Raw genomic sequence first — 5,515 nt, 5'->3', positions numbered from 1 at the left:
TATCGATATTTCCAGCACTGCACACTAACCAGTTATGAAACAATCAGTTAGAGGCAGTGGCACATAAATGCAAATACACAAAAATCACAAAAAACACATCAGCCTTATAAAAAAAAAAGAAGAAGCAAAATGCTCCTGAGAAGCGTGTAAACACAGTAGCTCTTTAATTTATCACAGCGAGTCAATGTTTTGATTTCAGTTGCATTTCAGGTCAAAGTGAGAGGCGAGACTGAAGTGGGGTGGCCTGGTGAACTGATTAGCCCGAGCGCTCTGTTTCACAACCCTCCATCACAGGCAAATCAGTGTGGCTGAGCTCTCCGTCCAAAAACCTGATGGCCTAAACACCTCGGCTGATTCTGATTGGAGCGCTGCTTGCAGGGATGAGAGGGGACAGCAGGAGTGTCTGGTTACCGTAGCAATGGGCCCGATCTGGAGTGGCTTTCTCATATGAATTGTACCTTTGGGTACATCGCAGCAAGCAAAGTGAATAGAACAGGAACAGGAGGGAGAGAGAGTGGAGAGGTGATTACGAACAGCCCTTGTCTTTTAATTAAATGAAAAATTCCTGTTATTTACTTTATCAGCTAGTTTTCCTCAGTCATGCGTTCAGTTGCTGCTCTGAGGACCATCTGTGACCCTCCATCCACTACAATCACATGTCTTTTCTTTTACCTGCCAGGAGGAAAATAATTACTTGACCTAATTACTCTAACAACTGGGTCAGCCAATTATTTTTGACTGGTAATTTGTCACTGCATGTACTGTTAATACGTAACATCAAAACTTGCTATTATTTCATTATTTTTTTTCTTCACTGATTTCTTCAGTAATATGGATGAAAATCTCCATGCAAGTGTTAGAAAAAAAACACTGAAATTTTGTAAGTTTTCAAACCCATAATCAAAATTATTTTGTCCCAAACTTTCTCAGGTCGTTAAGCTTTGAAAGAAGCCATGTGTTACTTTTATTTAAGATGGGTTTTGAAAAAAATACCGGGGTATATATTTTTGCAATGCTGGTTTTTGAAGTTCAGAATCCATCATGGGGAGCTACATTTTCCCCCGGATTTGTGGAACAGATACCCTTAAGTCAGTAATTCCTGGGGAGCATTATCAAAAGCAGAGGAACAGGCGACAGGAATACAAAAAAGCTATTTACTTGAAGGTCAGCACAGTCAGCAGGACCAACATTCAACACAGACAGATTCCTCTACACTTATGGTGGAGACCAACATCATGAATTCAGACAAACAAACAACTCTTTCAAATACAAACTACTTTTTTTCTTACTGCAGAACATTTGAAAATTACCATTTAGTAATACAAAGTATATCAACATTATAATTTTGTTTACAGTAATGCGCATTGATGAATTGTTAAAGACCCCCTGTGGTGAAAATCAAGTTTTTAACATTGTTTACATGGTTTAATGTTGTTTATCTGGTGTGTTTAATATGCTTAAAGACAAACCACGTGCAAATTCATCAGTCAACACCATTGCTGAGCATTTTCTCCTTGAAACTGCAGTGTACCAAAGAATGTCTCTAAAAATGAAGTTTGAAACATCCCATGTTTCCTACTCTCACAAACATGTAATCAATCCTGATGTACAGTGTGGGGCTTTTCATATGGTTAGTGAAGCATTTCTACCTAAAGATGTTCATTTTTAGAAGGCAGCTTTCTGAGATGGCGAATAGGAACATGGTTTGTATAATATGAGTAACACAATATTGGCTGTCTGATAACATAGTCAGACTAAAAGCTAATGATATTACTGTTACGTGTCCAATGTTGTAGAGAGCAATACATAAACTGCATTGCCATTCTGAAACATCAACTTGTAGACGACCCTGTATAATTCTTTCTTCCTTATCTACGGAATCAGTTTCTGGTTCAAACATACAGTATATGGCTGAACTAATTCAATATTGCCAGTTTGCTACTGCGTAGCATTTACTACTTCAAGTAAAAGTGAGCTGGTGTGATTTAGATGAGGCGGAGACTGAATATAACTAGAGTTATATTCAAGCCATTTTAAGGCAAAACATTTAAATATGTCATTTTGATTATCAAAGTTGAGTTGTAAAGGATAAAAAGGTGACTGCAAGGGGACTTTATCAATACAATCAGGAAAAAGCATTTTTTTTTTGGCTTTTAGTATGAATATTTATAAATTCAATATCTCTATGATATCGGATTCATGTTACACAGTAGAAAATCTAATTGAAGCTCAAAACAACAATCTCACATCAAAGACACATCTATTCGGACACTAAGGCACTTTTCCTCTATCTATTCCCTAATTCCTTGTCATGGAGAAAGAACTGACAGAAGAGTTCATAAAACGGCTAATCTGATTGTTTCCTGAAGCTCAGAAGAAGTTTGGAAAGCTTTAATCTCCACAACAAGGTCTCAGGCAGGATTTACGGGCTCCTGGAAGCACCGCACCTGGGCCTGTGATGTTGTTTGATGCTTTGGTTCAACAGTCCAGGCAGGAACACTAAAGCTGCACACACTCAGGGATCACTGCAAACATACCTGGACATCTGAGGAAGATCTGATTGTAACAACATAGACATGACAGTTCTATCTACATCTAAACCTTTTGTAAGAAATTACTACTTTTATTCAGCAGAAAACTGATAAAAAAATTGTGTAAATACAGCTATAATGCTATTTCTACTAAATGCTGTTATTTTGAACTTTCTCTTCATCAAATAATCCTAAAATCCATTTTATCACAGTTTCCACAAAAACATTAGGTGCACAACAATTTTTTTTAACACCGATGAAAATAAGAAATGTAAAAAAAAAAGAAAGAAAGAAAAACAAAAACCCATCATATTAGAATGACTGAAGTAAAGGCGCCTGAAAATTCAACTTTGCATGACAGGAATAAATTACATTTTAAATATATTCAAATAGAAAACTATCATTCTAAATAATATTCCAAAATGTTTTTACTGTATTTTTGATAAAATAAATGAAGCCTTGGTGAGCCTATGTCTATGAGATGTCTTTTGAAAGAAAAAAATAAATTCTCACTGACCCCAAACCTTTGAACAGTAGATTATCTAAACCTCTCTAAAATAAATAAAAATAAATACATAAGAATTATAATTTTATTACTATTACTACTAATAATAATATGAATGGTAACACTTTACAATAAGGTTCCATTTGTTAACTATATATAAATAAAGAAACTAGAAGAGCGTATATCTTTGTCAGACACAGACACTCTGCACTTTTAGCACTTTGCACATTATTTGTGGCCTCTGGATAATAAAGTGTTTTTGGCAGATTTTTCATGTGCGGATCTTTTTTGTTTTTGATCCTTAACTATATATAATGCATTAACTAACAATGAGCAATGCATTTTTACTGCATTTATTAATCTTTGTTAACGTTAGTAAATAAAAACACAACTTTTCCTTGTTAGTCCGTGTTAGCTCAGGTCCTATATACAACTTTTCATTGAAATCATGTATTAGTAAATGTTGGAATCAACATTAACTAAGATTAATAAATGCTTTAGAAGTATTTTTCATTGTTATTTTATGTTAATTAATGTAGTTAATGATTGTTAACAAATGGAACCTTGTTGTAAAGTGTTACTACAATAATAATAATAATAATAATAATAAGATGATGATTATTTACACAATTTTGAGATTATTATGATTAACCTATTTGGCAGCTCCCTCTTATGTCAGTCCAAATCTACTGATAATATTGTGTTTGGATAATAAACATTACCTGTTTTCCACTGTTTTTGGAATTTTAACTAATAAATTGTTACATTATATTATAATACATTTAACTTAGCATCAGCAAATTTTTGCTATTGTATTGTGTAGTCGCTGCTATATGTGACCCTGGACCATAAGGGTCATAAGGGTCAATTTTTTCGAAATTGAGATTTATACATCATCTGAAAGTGGAATAAAAAAGCTTCCCATTGATGTATGGTTTGTTAGGTACAACTATTTGAAAATCTGTAATCTGAGGTTGCAAAAAAATCTAAATACTGAGAAAATCGCCTTTAAAGTTGTCCAAATGTAGTTCTTAGCAATGCATATTACTAATCAAAAATGAAGTTTTGATATATTTATAGTAGGAAATTTACAAAATATCTTCATGGAACACAATCTTTACTTAATGTCCTACTGATTTTTGGCATAAAAGAAAAATCAATCATTTTGACCCATACAATGTATTTTTGGCTATTGCTACAAATATACCCCATCGACTTAAGACTGGTTTTGTGGTCCAGGGTCACATATTATACTGTCATTATATTGGCTATTGGTCAACCTGCTCTTTAGCTATCATGTATCAGTATCAGCCATTGAAAAACCCTTACTACCCTTACTGGTCGATCACTAGACCCTGCTATTGGTCAACCTGCTCTTTAGCTATCATGTATCAGTATCAGCCATTGAAAAACCCTTACTGGTCGATCACTAGACCCGGCCTAATTTCCTGTCTTCTTTCTAAGAGTGGCCAGTGGCAAGATTAAAGCCATAAAAAATGTGAAGAAATATGATAAATTCCACTTCCTTTCGCATGCAGCCAACACAAACACATGTCCAGAGCACACTCAGTCTGGGAGCGCTGACTCAACTCCGCCTCCTAAAACTCAGGCCTGTGGCTTACAGCAGCAGCTGAACTTTGCTCACAACACCTCCTGCAGTGGTCACAGGTCACTATGACTCATCTGTGGTGGGTCACAGTAGGTTCTGTCTGTCCTGGAGGCCTGCCGCCAGTTATCACTTTTGATCAGTGAGGCACAGGTCCTCGGGTACATGCCTGCACATGGTCTACAAGTACTGCTGAGAGATCCTCTCATGGATTCCGTCCTGCTGGTGCCCCCACCAGTATGCAATTAACAAATGACTCATCAAACTGGGCCAGAAAAACAGCCTGTTTTACAAACACAGCAAAGATAAAGTTTGAACCACTCAATCTACAGTAAATGGACTTCATTTGAATCACAGCCCTGTGACCCTTGTTCATCATTTGCTAGACAATATGGTAATTGTACAATGGAGTATGGGGAGATTTATTCAGTTCTAGGAATATGATGTTTTGGCTAATTAAATGTAAAATGCAGTTAATGGAGCACATGGAGTTAATGGAGTTAAATGGAGCTCCGCTGGGAACGACCCAAACCGTTCAGAACTGCTCCTGTCTGTCGTGCTGCAGAGTGGTTTGTGATTGTAGCTCCGTGTAGCTCTGCTTTTCTGTTGATCTTACTATCACTCTCTGTTGTTTAAAGCGATAAAATATAACTCAATTCCCACCTTATTTCTGATATTATATATCAAACTAATCTGATCAACTTGATTGTTCGCTTTTATTCTAAAACCACAAGTGCAGCGCGTTAGCATTCGTTAGTCGGTTAGCTTGTCATTCGCGTTTCCATTTGCGTCTATTGCGGTTTTCCTTTTTTTCTCTCGCTCCGTTTTTTCACGAGTTCATCAAACAACAGTGGTAAGTCAGAATCATTCATC

General features: G+C 35.9%; 1 long non-coding RNA gene across 1 annotated transcript in view; it reads right to left on the bottom strand.

Annotated features, from left to right (window-relative positions):
* Window positions 1-215: 215 nt before the first annotated feature.
* Window positions 216-5,515, bottom strand: part of LOC107710730 (uncharacterized) — a 56,374-nt gene continuing 51,074 nt past the window's right edge. Inside the window, exons 2-3 of the long non-coding RNA XR_001636629.1 lie at window positions 577-672; window positions 216-458 (exon numbers count right to left, since the gene is read on the bottom strand). This is a non-coding gene — a long non-coding RNA (uncharacterized LOC107710730). The remainder of the gene's footprint in view (window positions 459-576; window positions 673-5,515) is intronic.

Source organism: Sinocyclocheilus rhinocerous, unplaced genomic scaffold (genome assembly GCF_001515625.1).
Source record: "Sinocyclocheilus rhinocerous isolate Xijiao unplaced genomic scaffold, SAMN03320098_v1.1 scaffold597, whole genome shotgun sequence".
Taxonomy (NCBI): domain Eukaryota; kingdom Metazoa; phylum Chordata; class Actinopteri; order Cypriniformes; family Cyprinidae; genus Sinocyclocheilus; species Sinocyclocheilus rhinocerous.
Note: the sequence above shows the minus strand (reverse complement) of the source record. Positions and strands in the feature narration are given on the sequence as shown.